The sequence below is a fragment of the Panthera uncia genome, chromosome D2, assembly GCF_023721935.1.
Source record: "Panthera uncia isolate 11264 chromosome D2, Puncia_PCG_1.0, whole genome shotgun sequence".
NCBI classification, from domain to species: Eukaryota; Metazoa; Chordata; class Mammalia; order Carnivora; family Felidae; genus Panthera; species Panthera uncia.
This window is the reverse complement of record NC_064818.1, coordinates 67,670,219-67,691,320: the sequence shown is the minus strand read 5'-3', so window position 1 is coordinate 67,691,320 and position 21,102 is coordinate 67,670,219. Positions and strand designations below refer to the sequence as shown.

At 45.2% G+C, this 21,102-nt stretch overlaps 1 pseudogene; it reads right to left on the bottom strand.

Annotated features, from left to right (window-relative positions):
• Positions 1-11,968: 11,968 nt before the first annotated feature.
• On the bottom strand, positions 11,969-13,377 carry LOC125933533 (glyceraldehyde-3-phosphate dehydrogenase-like; annotated as a pseudogene).
• Between the last annotated feature and the right edge of the window lie 7,725 nt (positions 13,378-21,102).

The following is a 21,102-nucleotide window of genomic DNA, read 5'->3' as shown; positions in this document are numbered from 1 at the left end:
AAACTTTAAACATTTTGAGCAATACCTAGAATATGTATAATTTATAAGCCACACACCGTTGGCTGTCAAATAGGCGATTGATCTGACTCGAATCTTGTTAATTATCTTCCACATACATTACGCCTTAACAGATCTTCAGTATACTGTGTATCAATATTAATAAGATTATAAAACACTATTGATAATTAGGAACAGAAGACACCGGGCCTTTGATTCTAGCTGTTACAAATGCCCCTGCCTCTCTCTAGCAGAGAAAGCGGCCACTTTCCATTTAATAATATCAGATCAGAACATCCAGGTCCTAAAGTGGGTTATTAGGAGGCAGCTAAGGTTTGCACCAGGATGCGAGGGGCTATTTGAAAATGGGTATGGGACCATCACTGGTGTGTGAGAAATTTGTGTCTCCTCTCACAGGGTGGGAGGAGTTTAAGGGGGAGCTGTGTCCTCTTTGATCAGCCAAATTCCTCATTTTCTTTGTGCGGACAAATCAGATTGGTTCGGTTTTGCAGGATTTTCACCAGGATGGCATTTTATCTTGGTTTCTTTAGTTGGATGAAAGGGGCCCCATTGGGAAGACAGAGAAGATGCTGGTGAAGTTCAAGGCGAATTTTAAGCCCATCCCGTTTTGGATAGCACTTTATTTTCTATTTTCTCTCTTCGGAAGATCCTCATCTTTTATGTTTTCGTTGGGTTCACATACTCATTAACATCAAACAGGCAGATCTGCCACCAACTAGGAAAACGCGAGCAATTTCACATATAAATAGAAAGACTGAAGCTCAGGTGCTGGGGCCAGGGGTCCTTCCCCCCCCCCCCCCCCCCCCCCCCCGGGGGGGGGGGGGGGGTTTCTCACCTGGCATGCAAGAGGCTGGAGGCAAGGATGCAGAAGGGACACAGGGAGGGCCTCATAACAGCCTGTCCTAATGTGTGTGACCAGAGAGTTGTGATTCCCAGGCCTGGGTGTGCATAAGAATCACTGGGGGTGTTTCTTACATGCTCATAATCTCTGGGCATCTGCATGTTCAATAAACTCCCCCGTGATTCTGAAACTAAATGGGACTTTAATCCAGGTAGTTTTACCATTTAGGATTCTTTCGCTTGCAAATGATGGAAAACTCTATCCAAACTGTTTTAATAAAAGAATGGCAGTTCACTGGCTCTTATCACAGTCAGGAAATAATCTGGCTTCTGATGGAGCCAGAGACACAGCTTAGACGGTATTTCCATTTCTCAGCTCTTCAGCTCTCTGGTTTAGTTCCGTTCTCAGGCAAAGTCTATCACAAGATCACAAGACAGCAGCTGTGGGTTCTGACCTCCTACCCTCTAACCCCACCATTAGAGGCTCTCTGTATCTCTTCCATAAAGCTCCAGAAAGAAGCCAAGCTTCTCTCTGTTATGGGGTCCCAGGAACTCGTCATGTCTCTGGCTCTGAGACTCTTACCTGTGCATACCTGAACCAATTATTATGACTGGGGGTGTGGGTTAGGCTTATTAGGCTTAAACCCCTTAACCTGTGGGTGAATTCAGCTTACCCTACACACACAGCCGAGAGTGGAGGGGAGCTGCATTTCCAAAAGAATGTTAGGTATGCTTCCCAGGAGGAGAGAAAATCGATCCTGCAAAGTCAAGCACGGAGGTCCAACCTCCACATCTTCCAAGTGCCACTGGCATGCCCCAAAGTTGCCCATTTGACTTGTATTTCATCTTCTGGAAGCTTCTGCTTGAATAATTGTAGTCTCAGAGAGCTCCCTGCTTATACCCTCTGCCCCTTTAATCTTCCAACAATGCCCTAGAATAAGGCATTCAGAGCTCCATCTTAAAGATGCATAGAGCATCATTCAAAATGGTCCCTCCACATTTATCCACTTGGGCTATTCAGCACTTGGGACCCAACTGTCAGAGTTACGTACTCTCATAACCCTAGCTGGACACTCTCACTTATTGGAAGGCATAGAGAGAAGCGTGTCTACATATTTTGTGAATTTATCCACTTGGACAACTCTCAAGGACCACTCAGTGGACATGATTGTCAAGAAACAATCTTCCAGCAATCAAATTAGTTTTTTTTCAAACAATGATAAAAAACCCACTATGTTCTAGCGTCAGAGATGTGTTTATTTATTGCTTTCTCCCAAAGAGAGACTTAAGGTGATTTGCAAATATATACAATTATTATACACACACACACACACACACACACACACACATAGTAAGATCTTGGTTTGTGAGCATAATTCGTTCCAGAAACATGCTTGTAATCCAAAGCACTTGTATATCAGAGCGAATTTCAAGAATAATTGGCTCAGTTGTGGTCATGTGACATTCGCTGTCATGTACTACTCGTGTTGCAGGATATCGCTCGTTTATCAAGTTAAAACGTATTGGAAATGTTTGCTCGTCTTGAGGAATACTTGCAGAACAATTACTTGCAATTCAAGGTTTTACTGTATATATATATATTAATATATATTTAATAAAATGAAACACAGATAAAGGCATAGGAGCAAGAGAACAGAGAAATAAGATATAACAACGGGAGGCAAATTTTTCATGTCGTAAGAATCAGCAATGTCACTACAGGCAGTTTTCGATGTAAACTTCCTGGTGACCAAAGCAAAGAGGTAACCATGCTGAGTTACAAGACTCGCCTCGTCACGGAAAAGGATGAAGACTCGTCAAGGAGAAGTTAAGGACTCAGGCAGCCCAAGACTAAGTTTGGGTGCTCTCTCATCCTAGCTTTATGGCTCGGGACACCCTATCTACCAGCTGTCGGCCTCAGTTTCCTCACCTGAAAGATGAGGTTAATATTCTAGGAGGCCATACTGGCGTAAATGAATAAGTAAATAAGGAAAAGGAGAGGAAGAAGGATCTTCCTTGGAGTAGGATTCACATCCTCAGTATCGAAGGAGATACATAAATAATCGTTTTTGAAAAACATCACAGTAGTAATTGTTTTCAAGCACAAAGATCATAACGGATGCTAAAATGAGTGGGCCAAAATATGATGAAAACTGGGATATTTATACAACCTCAGAGTATTTCCCCCCATGATATCTTTTAATGACAAAGGGGAAAATAGTAGCTTTATTGTAGAGACACCTGGCAGATATCACCTCATCTGGTGACCAGTGTTGACATTCCCAGTGATGAAATATATTGACATCATGTGCTGCCCGATAAGATGCACTGAAAGGGGCACAGCATTGCTTTCATGGTATCCTTGCCCAAAAGACATAACCTGGGTCGAATCTTGAAACACCGGATCAATCCAGATGGAGGGATATTCTACAAATCACTAACTGGCCAGTACTGGAGAAAAGTGTTAAGTCTCTGACCTAATGTGAGTCTCCTTTGTGTCTTTTTCTCACCTCACCTGTGTTACAACTGTTTCAGCATGAGCTTCATTGTAATTAAAAAAAAAGTGTTCATAAAAGACAAAGAAGAAGGAACTGTCTCAGATGAAAGGAAACCAGACACATGACAACTGAATGCAACACAAGAGCCTGGATTCTGCACCAGAAAGAGTACAGTGGTGGTATAATTGGTGAAATTTGAATAAGCTTTGTGGATCACTCAATGGGATTATATCAATGTTAGTTTCCTGGTTTTGACTACTTTGTTATGGTTACTCAAGATGTTAACATTGGTGGGAGGGAGGTATTGGGCAAAAGATACATGGGGATTTATTTAAAAAAAATGTTTATTTATTTTTGAGAGAGAGAAAGCACGAGCGGAGGTGGGGCAGAGAAAGAGAGAAAGAGAATGAAAGCAGGCTCCAGGCTCTGAGCTGTCAGCACAGAGCCCGACGAGGGGCTCGAACTCACGAGCCATGAGATCATGACCTGAGCCAAAGTGGGATGCTTAACGGACTGAGCCACCCAGGTGCCCCAGGTGGGGATTCTTTATACTAATTCCACCTTTTCTAAAAGTCTCAACTTATTCCCCACCCCCCCCCGCAAAAAAAAAAACAAAAGTAAGTGGGGGTTAATAGTAGATGGTTCTGCAGAGTGTTGTGAGGGTGATAAACACAGACAGGGCTTAACTTAATTCTCAGAGCAGACAGCTCCGTCCATATTCACTTTGTTCAAGTTATTATCTGTTGGAACTCTGCGGGGCATGAGTGTGAATTATTCATGGCTGCACCCTCAAGGAGCTAGTGAGGATGACTGGTGGGTATGCAAACAATCAGGCCATAATTATTAGTGCTAACAGAGGTCACCATGAAACACGTTAGGCCCCTTTCTTCTACTCAGGTGGGAAGTGCACACCGTTAGGGCAGAGGAGTTTGCTCCCGGCCAGACAGAGCTTCCTTCAGATTCTACATCGCTTCACCCCTCACCAGTGGGTCCCTGAGCCAGGTTGAAACCAGCACTTTGGGACAAGTGAATTCTTTTATGCCGATGGGCTAACATGATGAGAAAAATTTGGAGGCCACCAGTAGGGAACTGTTAGGGGCAGGTCACGTCTAGGGCTTGGATATCTTCACTGCCACCTGATTTCTGGGTGTGGTGCCCAGGGGCTGACAGACGTCTGAGGGCTGGGGCTCACTATGCACATAGGATCTTTGGGATAAAGGCACGCATGAGTGAGAAGGGTAACTACATGCACCTCCTACATCCAATGCTTTTTCCAAGGCCATGACTGGAGGTTTGGGCTTCAGAAAGGAGAGATTTGGAGGGGAGCAGGGAGACGCTGGTGGGAACGAGTTTTGACAGGTGAGGAAGCTGTCACCCCTTCCTGGATCAATTCCTGAAAGTGAGAAGGGTTCCAGGAGGTATTGGCAGGAAGAGGGAGCTAGTTGGATAGGTTGGAATTCTTTATTTGTTCACTCCAACTGGTAAATGATGGAATGCTTGTGCCGTGTCCCACATGATCTGCAAGGCCTCGTAGCTTCCCAGGAATCACAAAGTGATTAACTATTAACCCCCACTTACTTTTTTTTGGGGGGGGGGAATAAGTTGAGACTTTTAGAAAAGGTGGAATTAGTATAAAGAATCCCCACCTGGGGCACCTGGGTGGCTCAGTCCGTTAAGCATCCCACTTTGGCTCAGGTCATGATCTCATGGCTCGTGAGTTCGAGCCCCACGTCGGGTTCTGTGCTAGCAATGAATGCAGAATTTGGGGTATTTTCTCTCCAATAGAGAGAAAGCTTTTAAAATTGTTTTAGTTTTTAAAATTTAGTTTTTATTTTTTAAATTTTGTTTAATTATTATTATTGTAGAAAGAGAGAGCGCACACAAGTGGGGGAGAGGGGCAGATGGAGAGAGAGAGAGAGAGAGAGAGAGAGAGAGAAAGAAAGAGAGAGAATATCTTAAGCAGGCTCCACACAGCATGGAGTCTGGTGTGGGGCTCAGTCCCATGACCCTGGGATCATGACCTGAGCTGAAATCAAGAGTTGGATGCTCACGCGACTAAGCTACTCAGGTGCCCTGAGAAAGGTTTTAACATAGTTTTTAATGTAATTCTTCAAGGGCTATGTGACTTCTAGCCCTAAAAAGTTAAGATACAGTAACTACCTTAGAGGGACAAAGGTCAAGACTTATTCTAACTGGTCAGTTGTGATGGAAACTTCTTACATAGTTTCTTCTAAGTCCTGTTCTTTATTTTTAAAAAATTGTTTTTAATGTTTATTTACTTTTGAGACACAGAGAGAGTAACAGAGCTCAAGCAGGGGAGGGGCAGAGAGAGAGGGAGACACAGAATCAGAAGCAGGCCTGTCAGCTCAGAGCCCGATGCAGGGCTCGAACTCACTGCAAGATCATGACCTGAGTTGAAGTCAGACATTTAACCGACTGAGCCACCCAAGCTCCCCGAAGTCCTGTTCTTTCTATAGTTAAGCCTGTAGGGCAGCACAGAACCCACAGTTAAAGGATTTGGCAAAGGAGGGTTTTGATGGATAGTGAGGACAATAGGAAAGAGTGTCTAAAATCTTAGAAATCCCAATTTCTCTGTGGTGACAGATATTAGGATTGCTTGTTTCCTTCAAAGCACAGATAAGGGTTCATAGCTTCAGGGTCCTCTGTCCATCTGGATGCCCCACAGAAGCCTGCACAGGGTTCTCCCTGCCACTTCACCCCTACCACTGAAGCTGATCTCACCTCGGTCACACATGACCTCCATGTTGCCAAATCCAATGGATACTTTTTGTCCTTGACTTGCTTGACACATTCATATCATCAGGCACTGCTGTGTTTGTTCCCTTATTTTCAAACTACCTTTCCCTTAGCATTAGTTAGAATAATGGAGTCAAAACAACAAAAACTCAGCTCAAGCTGCTTAAACAACAAAGGGGATTGATCAGCTCATGGGTCAGTCAAAAGACCAATGGTGAGTGGGCTTCAGGTACAGTTTGATCAGGGCACTGGCTCTGCAATTCTCTACAGTGTATTGGCTTTGCCCTCAATCTGTGCTTCCCTGATAGTTGTATAATGGCTTCCGACAATAAATAGAGCTTTTTCCGTCATATCCAAGAGGGAAAAAGAGTCTTTATCTCCATCCTGAACCAACTGCTATGGCCAGGACAATGCCATATGCTGTACGGCTTAAGTCTGGATCGCTTCACCCAATTACTATCCCAAGGGGCTGAAATGACCCCTGTAGCTAGGCACGAGGGGGATCCCATCTAAAGTACAAGGCTGAGGGTGCAGAAAGGATGTTGGGGGGATGATCCTAATGTCCCACATCCACGGCTCTTCTTGCTTTTTTCTGTTTCACATCTGCTCCTTATCAGTCCTACAAGCCCTCCTCCTCTTCTCCACATCTCCTAAATGCCTAACCTATGTTGAACCTCTCATCATGAGTTCCTTGTACTCACCCTATCAGATTACTCCCCATGTTTCTTTCATTGACTGATAACTCACTTCCTCATCAGTCTAGGGTCCACGAGGGTAGAACGCGTGTGCATACTGTTCACCCTGTCATACGTTATAAGGTCTGCAGCATAGACCAGGCTCGCAACATCTGTGTTCAATAAGGACTTGAGTACCTACTATTCTAAGTGATTTCCTTACTGAAGTTGATAATACGTCTACATCAGAGCCCTCGGGAAGGCTGCCCTTGGGCTATACAAGGCAAAGCCTGTGTGCCCAGAATGGCAGTCCAAGTAGCGTGTGGTGTCCAAAGAATGGAGGACGACATCCAGTCCCAGCAGATACAGCTATCCCCAGAAAAACGTTACTCACCAGCCACATCTTTAGTTGTACTAGTGCTAAACTTGGGGTTCAGTTCTATAGTTTGGCGTCGAGGGGCAAACATACAGGTTGGCCAGCATTCTCCGCCAGGAAAGAGCCAAGGATGTGAAACAATTACGCCTGCTGGCCATTCTAAGGTAAGTCATCTCTATTGGTGTAGAAAGCATTCTGTCTTTTCGAAAGCATTTGCATGAACATGGCAAGTGCTTTGGAAGGAATTCCTGGAGCCCTCCGGTTAAGGCAAATCCAGTAAGTGAAAAGTGACTTTATACAAAAAGGCCGATTCAGGGGAATCGCTCGCTTTATAAAAGAATGCCTCACTTTACAAAAATATTTCCCTCCAGCATTTCCTTCTACATCGAGCCCTTGTTAGCACATTAATAACATGAGACCATTGTATAAAAATAGTGATGGCCTCATCACTTTTAGGGGCACTTCTGCTGTGGGGATGAGGCGAGTAAGGACAGGGGGGCAAGTTTACAGATGGGGACAAGACTTCAGCTGTTATTAGCAAGGACCCTTTGTCCCCCAGCACATCTATGTTCCAGCAGCCCCAAGTGTTACCAGCTGAAACCTCCTGAGACCCCTGGGAGACAGCTGTGGGCAGGGATGCCATCATGGATTTCATAAGAGGGAGGGAAATCCCGGCTCTGAGAGCCTGAGTGACTCATCCAAGGTCACCAGCCAGTCAGTGGGCAGGCTTGGGGCCCTCCCTGCTGGCAACCCTGCCCTAGCATGCTGTGGATGTTTAAAAGCTCAAAAGTCTCTTCCTCCAGAAGCTCAATGCCCCTCCCCTTGAGTGTGGGCTCCACACTAAGGTAGAAAACAGAAAGGGAAATGTAGTAACTTTACCGGAGAGAAACCTCACAAATACCACCTTACTGAACGTTAACAGCCAGGTTAACATCACCAGTAATAAAATGCTTGCTGTCATGTGCCCCTGGATATGATGCACCAAAAGGCACATCATCTCTATAATACTCTTCTTAAACCCTGTAACTTTGGTTTGATTATGAGAAAACATGCGTCAAATTCAAATGCAGGGACAATCTGCAAAATACCTGACCGCTGCTCTTTAAAAGCATCAAGGTCATAAAAGTCAAGGAAAGACTGAAAAATGGTCACAGACTAGAGGGGACCAAGGACACATGAAGAACTAAATGTAATATAGGATCACAGATGGGACCCTGAAACAGAAGACCGACATTAGTGGAAAAACCGGGGAAATCTGAATAAGTCTGTAAGTTTAGTTAATAGTATTGTACCAGGGTTAATATCTTAGTTTTGATAATATACCATATTTATATAAGGACATAATATTAGAGGAAGCTGGGTGAAAGGCATATGGGGACTTTGTACTGTCTTTGTACCTCTTCTGTAAATCTAAAATTTTATTTTCAAAGTTTTCCTCTTGTTTAAAAAAATTGTTTTTAATGTTTATTTTTGAGAGAGAGAGAGAGAGAGAGAGAGAGAGAGAGACAGAGCATAAGTGGGGGAAGGGCAGAGAGTGAAGGAGACACAGAATCCGAAGCAGGCTCCAGGCTCTGAGCTGTCAGCACAGAGCTCGACGCGGGGCTCGAACGCACAAACTGTGAGATCATGACCTGAGCCAAAGTCAGATGCTTGACCGATTGAACCACCCAGGTGCCCTCCCTCTTGTTTTTACAGAGGGGAAAGGCAGGCAGTACTGTGGCTGGGTGCACATTTGGCCAGCCTGGGAAGTTTTGGCTGCTTCTGGGGAAAGAGCTGCATCACATTCTCTAAATTCTGCACAACACCACACGACCCATCCCCTCTTCTGAGATGAGCCCAGCTGCTGGTTGGTGTGACTGTGCCCAGGGGATGTCAAGGAGGCTCAGTCAGACAGCTGGGCCAGCAGAACTAGGGAGGAAAATGAACACAATCTCTATGGATGCAGGACTCAAGATGCTTCTCAGAATGATTTTCAAGACTTAGGGAATCTCATGATTCCAGAACCCAAAGGTAATCAGCCATAGTCTATTAACCACACTTGTCAATGTCATGCATACGCAATGGTCAAAAGGAGAGGAAGGGACCCTAAGAGTTTCATGGTTCTATGGGGTTGGGGCGGAATCAGAGTTTCTTGCCCATTCTGAGAAGCTCTAAAGATGACCACCAACAATTTCTTCTTGTCAGGTTGTGAACAGAGCTCAACCCATCAAGCAACCATCACTGGGGGGGATCTCTTTTCTCCTATCCTTGAATCCGAATTGACTTTTGATTTGCTTTGGCCAATAGAATGTGGCAGAAGTGGTGCCATGCTGGTTCTGGGTCTAGCCTTTAAGAGTCTGGCGGCTTCTATATTTTCTCTCGAAGCCAGCTCTGACACCCAAGACCACTATGCTGTGAAGAAACCTGAGTTAGCCACGAGGAGAGGCTAAATAGAGGAACAATGAGTGAGTGAAAGCTTGAACGTTCCAGCCCAGTTCAACTGATGTACAAAAAAGAAGAATCACCCTGCTGATCCCACTCAGTTCACAGAACCAGGGGAAATAACAGAATATTGTTCTTGTAAACCACTGAGCTTCGGGTTGATTTGTCACACGGCAATGGATAACTAAAACACTCACTGATGTGCTTTTTCTCCTTTTTCCTAAACTTTTATACTTGTTTTCATACATTCCAATGCTTCTTTAAACTCAAGGAGTCAGAATAAATGGAAAGGTATGCCTCATTTACATAAAGTTCTGAAATAAGGAATTGGATGTCAGACTATGCTATTTCTCTGCTCCTATGCTCCATCCTGCCTTCCCATCTCACCTTGGACAAAAGCCATGCTATCAATATGGCACGTAAGAGCCCTTATGATCTCTTCTCTACCCCTTGCCTCGCTGACCTCGACCTCAACCACTCCTTGTGCTTGATATTCCTTGACTATGAAGGACACGTGGACATCAGGACCTTCGTGTTTGCTCTTCCTGTGCTTGGAATGTTCTTCTCCTAGGTGTATCCATGACTTTCTCTTTACTGTCTTCATCAAGTCTTTACTCAACTGTTACCTTGTAATGAGATCTTTCCTAGCCTGATTGGAAATTGCTACTCTCCCCTTCTCTGACCCACTTATCCCCTTGCTTTTTTTTTTCTCCATAGCATTTAATGCCACTTAGCATATTGCATATTATTATTCAACAAACATTGTTTGTGGTCATCTTTCTTTAGTAGAACCTCTGCTCCAAGAAAGCAGAGGTTTTTGCTTGTTTCATGCACTGCTATGAATCCAGAACTTAAATCTGCATGTGGCACAAAGTTGACATTCGCTACATCTTCATTGGACGGGTGAATGAATTTTCTAAAACCCAGAGCCTCAAACCTGGATGGTTGAGGCTGACGTGTGAAGGACAGTCTCACTTACTGGCAAAGGATGGCATTGGCGTTCGGCTCTATTAGACAAGAGAGAATCACAAGAGTAGTTAGGAGACCCTCAAGCCAGAGGTCGGCAACCTCTTTCTCTGAAAAGCCAGATAGTAAATATTTCAGGCTGCATGGGCCATATGGTCTGTATCACAAACAAGTCTGTGTCATTGTAGTGTGAAATCAGCCACGGGCAACGTGTAAACAAGTGATTGTGACTTAGGCTCCAATTAAACTGTATTTATGGGCACTGGAATTTGAACTTAATTTTGCATTATGTGTCACAAAATATTATTATTTTTCTGATTTTTTTTCAATGATTTAAAATGTAAAAAACCATTCTAGACTTGCAGGTCACACAAAAATAGATGGTGAGCCGATTTGGGCTGCCGTTTTCTGACCAACACTATTAACAATCTCCAAGTGACTCAAAGTGTGGGAGAAGAATTCAATTTCCAGGGAGACTAGCCAGAAGATTATTCATTTTTAAAGACGTATTATTTGTAATATGACTTCATGAATATTCATGGTGATTTTTGCATTCTAGTTACTTTTATAGCCAATATGCCTGGGTGAGAAAGCACAGGGCAGTAGCCAAGTGAGAAGAGCCAATCTTTAGGCTGGGTATGCCAAATCCACTAACCCATACTTCCTCCCTCTGAGACAGAGAGAGCCCACGTGGGAGGAAGCAATGGCAGGCAATCATAGATAGGGTGACACAGGAATCAGGCTGATAAAGGTGTTAAGGCTGTGACTTTGTTTCTTGTGTGGGCCAGTTAGCTGTTGACTGAAGTCTGCACCTCTGGCCCCAGGTGCCTGTCTTGTGTAGGTTGGAAAGGTGGGCAGGGGGGAATCTCACAGGAGGTGCATTTCCAACCCAATGCCTTTCTGACCACAGGAGAGGTGAGCCATTTTACCCATCAAAACATCAGACGGCATTAATGTCTCTGGCCAAGGTGCTGGACTTTGTGATCTCTGGAGGTGTACTGTGGGAGGGACAGGACCAGAGATGACAAGATGTCACTTTGGACTGAAAAAGGATATATTGGGGAAAATGGTAGAATGAAAAAATTCCAAACATATGCAGAAGTAGAGAACAAAGTAAACTGAGCCCCTAGTTACCCCATCACCCAGCTTCAAGGACGGTCACCTCCTAGACAAACCTGTTTCATCCATAGCCCCACCTTAGATGATTGGAGCAAATTCCAGATATCATGTCATTTCATTAGGCAAAGGCTATTTTGATTACACAGGAATTCATTATTTAGAATGCAAAAGCTACTCAAAATTCATTTAGAAAAGTGAAAAAATAAGCAAAAGAAAAGCAACAAAAATAATCCATGTTTTTACCACCAAGAGGTAATCATTGTTAGCCATTTTTCCTTCTATTTTTTAAAGAACAAAAAAGTATCTTACTATACATAGCTTTGGGAGCTTGATTTTCCCCCTCGTTGATATAGCTATGACACATCTTTCCATGCTAATAAATATACATCTACATTATAGCTTCTTGGGGGGCTGGGTACAGTATACTTTATTGACTGTACATGATAAGGTAGGTCTCCCCAAGTCCCTCCCCTTCTTCAGAGGGTCTAGGATGGAAACTGTAGAGGTTGGGAGATTATCAGCGTGTTGGGGGATGAGTTGGGGCAAGGACTCCCCAGCAACTGAGGGCCTCTCTCTTCCTCTTGCTCTCACTGGGGGGTGGTCCAGGGGGCTCTTACTCCTTGGAGGCCCTGGGGACCATAATGTTGCTGTAGCCAAATTCATTGTCATACCAGGAAATGAGCCTGACAAAGTGGTCATTGAAAGCAATGCCAACCCCAACATCACAGGTGGAGGAGTAGGTGTCTCTGATAACGTTGCAGCAGACAATCTGGTCCTCAGTGTAGCCCAGGATGCCCTTGAGGGGACCCTCTGACACCTGCTTCATCACCAATTTGATATCATCATGTTTGGCAGCTTTCTCCAGGCAGCAGTTCAGATCCATGACTGACACATTGTGGGTGGGGACAAAGAAGGCCATGCCAGTGAACTTCCCATTCAGATCAGGGATGACCTTGCCTACAGCCTGGGCAGTGCCAGTATAAGCAGGGATGACATTCTGGGCAGCCATTATGCCGCAGCTCCCCAGAGGGGCCATCCATGATTTTCTGGGTGGCGGTGATGGCATGGACTGTGGTCATGAATCCCCGCACAATGCTGAAGTTGTCATAGATGACCTCGGCCAGAGGGGCCAAGCAGTTGGTGGTGCAGGAGGCGTTGCTGACAATCTTGAAGGAGTTGCCATACTTCTCACGGTTCACACCCATCACAGACATGGGGGCATCAGCAGAAGGGGCAGAGAGGATGATCCTCTTCATCCCACCTGTCAGGTGAGCTCCAGTCTTCATGGTGGTGGAGACCCCAGTGGACTCCACAGCACAGTTAGCACCAGCATCAGCCCATTTGATGTTGGTGGAATATCGCTCTTGGAAGATGGAGATGGGCTTTCCATTAATGACGTGTGTCCCATTCTCAGCCTTGACTGTGCCATGGAATTTGCCATGGGTGAAATCATAACAAAACACGAAGACCATGTAGTTGAGGTCAATGAAGTGGTTACTGATGGCAACAATATCCACTTCTCCCGAGTTAAAAGCAGCCCTGGTGACCAGGCATCCGATACGGCCAAATCCATTTACTCTGACCTTCACCATTGTGTCTTGGGGACACTGCTGGCCCTGCACCAGAAGATGTGTCTGTCTAGTGAATGGGGAGGACCAGAGTGCATTACAGTTCTTAATGGCTCTGTGTGTATCCACGATGTGATGCTTCCTTATTCTTAAAACTATGTCCTTGTTGGTGTGTATTTAGGTTAATTAAAAAATTTTGACTATTATAATCACCTTGTAATAAACATTTTTGACCAGATATCTCGTACCCTTGTTTGATCATTTCCTTTGGATGAATTACAAGAGGTAGAATTCCTAGGGCAAAGGCCTCCACATATTTAGAGATTTTTATTCATATTGTCAAGATGCTTTCTAGTAAGGTGATACTAAGGTCATACCAAGTAAACCAGGAATGCAGAAGAGCGCCTGTTTGTCACATCCTCACCAGCAGGGAGTATTGATATTCTTCTAGCCTTTGCCAATACGATCGGTTGAAAAATGTATCTTGTCATTTTAATTTGCATTTCTTTGATCACTAGGGAGGCCATTTTGAAAATGTTGGCTGGCCAAATTTTTGGATTTATTTTTTAAATTTATTATGGAAATTAAAAAAAAACATAAATGCAGAGACCAATCCCTCTGTAGCCATCACCCCACTTCGACATTTACAACATGTGGCCAGTCTTTCTTCGCTTATATCATCCTCTTTCCCCTTCACATACATGACATATACACCACATTGTTTTATTTAAAAAAGTATTTTTAATTTTTTAAATTTGAGATAGAGAGGAGAGCATGAGTGGGGGAGGGGGCAGAGGGAGGGGGAGGGAGGGAGGGAGGGAGAGAGAGAGAGAGAGAGAGAGAGAGAGAGAATCTCAAGCAGGCTCCATTCTCAGTGCAGAGCCGGATGCGGGACTCAGTCCCATGACCCATGACTTGATACCCGAGTAGAAATCAAGAATCTGTCGCTCAACTAACTGAGTCACCCAGGGGCCCCTATACCACATTATTTTAAATCAGATCTCAAGCATCATATCTATTTTACATTTTCAGTATACATACTAAATGCAAAAGGATTCTTTATTCTGTTATCACAGAGCTGTGATATTACTACCAAACTTAAAAATAACAATAATTGGGGTTGCCTGAGTGGCTCAGTTGGCTAAGTGTCCAATTCTTGATCTCACCTCAGGTCTTGATTTCAGCATCATGAGTTCAACCCTGTATTGAGCTCCATGCAGGGTGTGAAGCCGACTTAAAAAATAATAATAATAACATAACAATAATTTGTTAAGACACCTGCAAGTATCCAGTGTTCAGATATGTTTGTTTCATGTTTGTTTGTTTATTTAAAACATTTTCTTTAAATCTTCATTTATTTCAGGGGCGCCTGGGTGGCTCAGTCAGTTGCGTGTCCGACGTCGGCTCAGGTCATGATCTCGCGGTCCGTGAGTTGGAGCCCTGCGTCGGGAAAGCTCAGAGACTGGATCCGGCTTCAGAGCCTGGCACAGTGCTCCAACTCATGAACCATGAGATCATGACCTGAGCCAAAGTCCGACTCTCAGCTGATTGAACTACCCAGGCACCCCTGTTTATGGTTTAATAGTTGGCTTATTTGAATGAGAATCTAGTAAAGGTCCACACTTTTCAATGTGGTTGATATGTCTCTGAAATCTGTCTCTGTTACTTTTTTGTTAGATTTGAGTTTATGTGTTAAGTGAACCCTGTCCCCAATGTAGGGCTCAAACTCATAATGTGGAGATCAAGAGTTGCTTGCTCTACTGACGGAGCCAGTCAGGCTGCCTTCTTTTTTCTTGACTTGAAACGCACCTAACATACAAGTAACCATTTTAAAGTGAATAATTCAGCAGCATTTAGTGCATTCACGACGTTGTGTAACTGGGACCCCTCTCTAGTTTCCAACATTTTCATCACCCCAGAAGAACGTCCTGCACCCTTCAAGTAATTATTTCCCTTCCCTTCCAGCCCCCAGACGCTCCACTCTCATTTTGTACTTTGAAAGTCATATTGTTAGTATTAATATCTATATTATTATTTGGAAATGATTCCCAATATATCAAATGAGTAATCATGTTAGTGTTCTTAGGAACCAAGATTTTCACCATCAAAGAAATAAATATGTAAAATCAAGTCAGTTAAAATTGGTTATCCAGTATAAGTTAATGATGTAGTTTCCCTTAAAAAAATATTTTCCAATGCTTTCCACTTAAACTCTTAGAAACAACGACCAATCCAACTGCCAAGAGAACTCCATTTTTCCAGACTGTGCTCTAGAAATATCATTTCTCACTAAGACTAGGGGTCTCTGGATAAAGATTGATGCCTGGTCTGGGGCAAGAAATTCATACAGGTTTTTTTTTTTTTTAATTTTTTACTGTTGATTTATTTTTGAGACAGAGAGGCCACAAGTGGGTGAGGGGCAGAGAGAGAGAGTGGGACAGAGGATCCAAAGTGGGCTTAAGAGCAGAGAGCCTGATGTGGGCTCTAACTCACAAACTGCGAGATCATGACCTGAGTAGAAGTCAGACACTTAACTGACTGAGCGACCCAGGCACCCTAGGGTTTTGATACACATTTATGTGAATATATGAGTATATATGGTTTGATATTTACCTTGCAGTGATGATTTAATGCCACTGGCACAAAAAAATCATAGTGTTTGCATCTGAAAAAGTTACAACTTCAGTATGTATTTACTCTTTTCTTTTTAAGATTACTTTGGAAATGTTGGCATGGGGTTAACAATCCTCACTGACGCGGATAAATAAAGCCATAGATTGAAATTAGAAGTATCAGTGTAGACGCTCTGCAGAAAACACCACACTGTTGATGGATAAGCCCTAGGTAATCATAACCGCAACAATTTATTGCATAGATAAAGGCTCAACCTGCTGTAAAAGTAGATCTCTCAAAGAAGTCCTGTGAAGACTGCGTCTTTTTACAATTACACACAGACATAACAACGATTCCAGGGCTGTTTTCCATTAGGTCTGGTTGAGGCATGGTACCACCTTCTGTTGGAGCCAGCCCGAGTTCTGGGACTGCCTTGGAGGCACGGCCTTGCCTACCCACCCCTGAAATGATGCCTCTTCTCTCAGGTCTCTCAGTGTCTTCAGAGACCCTATGAAGTGGCTTCAAGTAGAGACGGGTTTTTTATAACGTGTGTGCCATCTCAAGGCAAGAAATGACCCTATGACTCAGTAACCAAGGCAGTTACCCTCTATTCTCCATCGGCTGTGGCCCAGTCTGTGTTCTCTTTTCTCTGTTATTTCTTCTTTGGGTGTCTAGGATCACTTGCACATCTCAGCTGCTTATTTATTTCTCTTTTCTTGGTCTTCAGCTTTGCTGCTTCCTAATCACTTGCCTGTGATTCCCTGATGGGTGCCACAACGCGTCAACCTCAGTCCCTGTGTCAGTGTGACCTGTCGGCTCAGCTCCCCAGAGATAACTGATTCGTTCTTAGTGCTTCGCGTGCAAGTTCCTGGGGTAGACGACCTGATGAGCTCAGTTTGGATTAAATGGCTGGAGGTGGGGTGGAATCATCTGGTACTTGGGCTTTGTCTCCAGGGTGTCTGTCCGTATAGAATTGTCCATTAGGAAGAGTCTGTGGGGAGTGGGTGTGGGAGGGATAGGGAGGAAATGATCGGCATCTCTAGTTGAAGGCACAAGGAAGAACTCAGCAGGAGGATGGATGCCTTCCTCCTATTCCTTGATAATTGGGCCCTGCCATCTTGTTACCACTGAGAACCATCCTTCTGGGATGTTGGACCCAAAGGTCTTTTCCTATCGTCCACGTTCTTCCTTCTGCTTGGATAGTCTCTTTTTTCACTTAATGTTTTGTCTGCCCACCCTCTCACCCTTTAATAAAATAAGTTCAGGTCTCACCTCCTCCAGGAAGCTGCCCTGATAACCTCCAGACTAGATTGTTTGAACCACCTTGGTATTCACCTGGTCACCAGGGTAGGGCTCATTTAATGCACTGTAATTAATGACCTCTTTATGTGTCTGTTTCGTTTGCTTGACTATAAACTCTTGAGGCTGGAGCTACGTATCCATGCACCTTTGTCTCTTGGAAACAGGACAACATGGCAACGAAAGCAAAGGTGCTGAAATTGCACAGACTAGGGTTCAAATTCCAGGGCTTCCACTTGTTATCCAGGTGATCCGGGACACGTGCTCCGCTTCTTTATGTCTCGACGTCCCCATCTGTAAACTGGGGCATCGTGGTAGAAAGCCATAGTGTGGTTGGGAATATGACACGAGAGAGCGCGGGCAAGGAACTTAGCACCGGGCTTGGATAGTATAAAGGCTCCATAAGTGGTGGCTGTCCGTTATGCACGAACGTTTGCTTAGAACCAGAAAGACGTCGTCTACGGTGCAAGTCACAGCGGGGAATACGAAGACGAGGAAGACACAGGCTTACCCTGCAGGAACTCACAGCTAGGAGGGGAGGGATGGGTGGAGAGGAACGAGTCTACCTTGGGTTTTTCTTGAATTCTGAAGGCTTCTACCATGAAGGCATCTTTGGCAGAGGCATCTTTCGTTTGACAGAAGCCTCCCGCCAACACACGGGAAACCAGGAGCCTGACGGCAGCCATGACACCCATCATCCTGTAAGCATCCTTAAGGATTAAAGACGTTGAAGACGTAGACACTAACACTGACAACAGGCGTTGTGCGGCGCGCGGGCCGACAGAGCCCTCTGAGGCGTCACTCAGGGTCAGGCAAGCTTTCCACCTCACGGCCTGTGAGGATGCGCTGGCCACCTGGGACGCTTTTCCTGCCTGGGATCATTCTTAGCTTCTGAACGTAGTGGAGAGGTTGTGAGACACCATCAAACCCTCCACAAGGTCAGAACCATTCTCTCCACACTGAAAGAAAAACAAGCCCACATTCCTCTATTTCTATTTTCAAGATTCTGCCTATTCCAAATGAGACCACTCTTTGCCTGCCTTGCATTCATTACTATATTTAATTTTAGCCTTGGGTACGCGGCGACTGGAGCTGAGGGGTATTTCTGTGGCCTCCGGGAGACGGTCCCTGGATGCTCCTGAAGGGGAAGCCGAGGCGAGGCCTTCGGGAGTCGCCACCTTCCCGGCGGAGGCCCTCACAAGGTCCAGTGTGTTCCATCATCGTATAGCTGGGTCTGCCTGCTTTCCGCTTTCTCTGGAAAGCAAGTTCTGGCCGGAGTTGACCCCTCCTTTTCCCATCTGGGGAATCTCCTATAGAGAAGACCCAGTTATCGTGCTCCTAGATCCCCAATAACAGCCCCGCTTGACTCGGTGGTTACGAGACTTGCCAAGGGCTATCATTACAGCAACCACAATTTCCAAACCCATGATCAGAACTTCAGAGCTGAGGTCTGGGAAAGGGGGACCGGCTCTGGGGAATAGAGTCCTACCTGGGAACACGGGACATGTCGGGGCAAATGCAGAGGTAAGACGTGGAGCTCTGGGAAAGCAAGGACAAGAAGGCTCTGTTCTGAGAAGAGCCAAAAGTATTCAAACAAAAACATCTAATCTAAAACAGGCTTCCAAGTGCGCAGAAAGACAAACGGGCCAGTCAGGGTCCTGGGGCAGGTCTCGGGCTCCCGAGGAATCGCCAAATGTGAGCACCGACTTTCCAGTAAATTAACCAGACTTTGCTCTCCAAACTATATAATGGCAGTTACCGTTTACTGAGGCTTTAGCACGTCTCAGGCACAGTGCTAAGTGTTTTTATCTGCCCTCTATCCCTGAAGTGTGGATATCACGGTGTCAAAACGTTTTATGGGTCACCCTTCCATCCGTGTGTCCACCCCTCTGCCCACCCAGCAAGCATTCACTGAGCATGCGCTAGCTCAAGTGGTCCCATGCCCACCTTCCCGCTCCCACAGTGGGTTGGCAGAGGCCCACGCGTAAACAAACAGCCCCAGCACGATGCAGTAACATAACACGAGCTGATCTTTCCAGGAATCTGCCAAAGGGCCCTCGGTTCCAGCCCCACCTCCCACCTTGTGAGCCAGAAATTAAAACGCATTCATTAACGCCATCTAAAAGTCCCAAACAGCTCTCTGCTTCAAGTGGTAATAAATATTTCATGCCCAATTGTGCTGCGTTCCTCACTGTGTTTATTAAATGGAGTTTCTCATAATTCCAGTTATTCATTTTAATAGGTCAGGCCTTGGCTGTGATTTAAACAGACCGCTGAGGAAACAGCCGTGGTTAAACACTGTAACAATATGGATTATTAATTTAATTGGCCGGCTATTACTTGTTTGGACTCAGAGCTAACACATTTAGTTCAGTCTCTGGTGGCCCATAAACCGCAAAGGTCGTGACTTTAACATTCAGAAGAATGGGAACGAGGAATTGAGGTGGAGATTAGGAGGAAAAGTTAGAAAACAGCGTGGAGAAGGCCGCGCGGGGAAGCGGCCGTCTTGCTGGAGGCAGGGCAGGGCAAAGGGGACTCGTCTGTCGGCTTCTCATTAGAGCTTCTTCGGCAAACGCTGCCTGGCTTGGCAACTGCCACGAGCCAGTTTCTCGCTCAGATTTCTGTACGGGCCCAACCCTTAGCTCTGGTGACGGGAGCACCATAAACCGAGTCAGGCCTCACCTCTCTTCTGGGTGCCCGAGCCACAGGGAAGGGCTCTGTGCCATGAAAAAAGCGAGCGAGAAGACGGGGAGGGGGTGGGGACCAGTGGAGTCTGCTCCTCAACCTCCACCAGCTTTTCAAACATCAGAGCTGTGAGTTATTGATTTCCTCCTATGCAAAAGGCTCCGTGAGCTTTCTAGATGCCACCCGAGGTCTGCAGGGGTCCCCAGGACGCTGAGATCTAAATGAGATCCACCTAGACCTGCACCCCATGCCCCGTGGAGGACCGGAGCCCTCCCTGAGGGTCTACAAATTTCCAGGTGACCGCTACCTCTCTGGCCCGGATTCCCACTTGTGCTGAATCGGTCCCATTGACAGACAGATACACAGTCCCGATGGATGGATCTGGTCATGAAATGTAGCCCCTTCTTTTCTGCTACAAACCCCACTCACTTTAAGCGCGTATGGGAGTGAGGAGACTTGGCTAAGGATTTTGCCAGGAGCAGAAGGGTCTGCATCATTACAGCTCAAACATCAGGATGAGGCCAGTCTTGTTCATTAAAGGCCTTCCTGGGCCCTGTGTGCTGAGATTGTCCCATGGGCTGCCCTATGTTTGGAATTTTCCAGATCTGTGTTGTCTGGCTGACTTTTTATCTCGGCTCCTCCTCATCTTCCTCTAGAAGGGTCCTTCTTAGTCTAGTGTCTGTGGACTTCCAAGGTGTTCTGTGGGGTCTGGGAACTTGGATGGGAAGAAATGATATCTTTTCGATAGCCTCCTACTGAATTTCAGTATTTCCTCCTCTTGTGAGCATAGGAAAGAAATCAGTAGTACCTGTGACCTCGTCACCACAAGAAATCCAGATATTTTTCTATATATTTTATATCTTATATCCAATTATTGCAGATCTTGAAGTATCATCTGTACTCTACTTGGACACCATGCCAGCTATTTGACTGTTCCCCAGATCGCAGAAGATCACAGCGCTCCTGTCTGCAGATACTTATGGTCATAACTTGCCAACTCTGGAGCACCTCTGGACCCTAGTAATTCAGCCACCAAATGCTGCAGTCGTGTGTTCCCACAATTGGAGATTAACTCCATAAACTTTGGAGGATTCAGGTGTCCCTTGTAAAGCAAGCTGTGGGCTTTTAAAATAATTTTGCAGCAACTTCTCTTTGGGAATCAGCCGTCAGAACCATCAAAATTAAAAACAAAATCAGTTGAGTGTCTGGGTGACTCAGTTGGGTAAGCGTCCAACTCTTGGTTTCGGCTCAGCTGGTGATGTCATGAT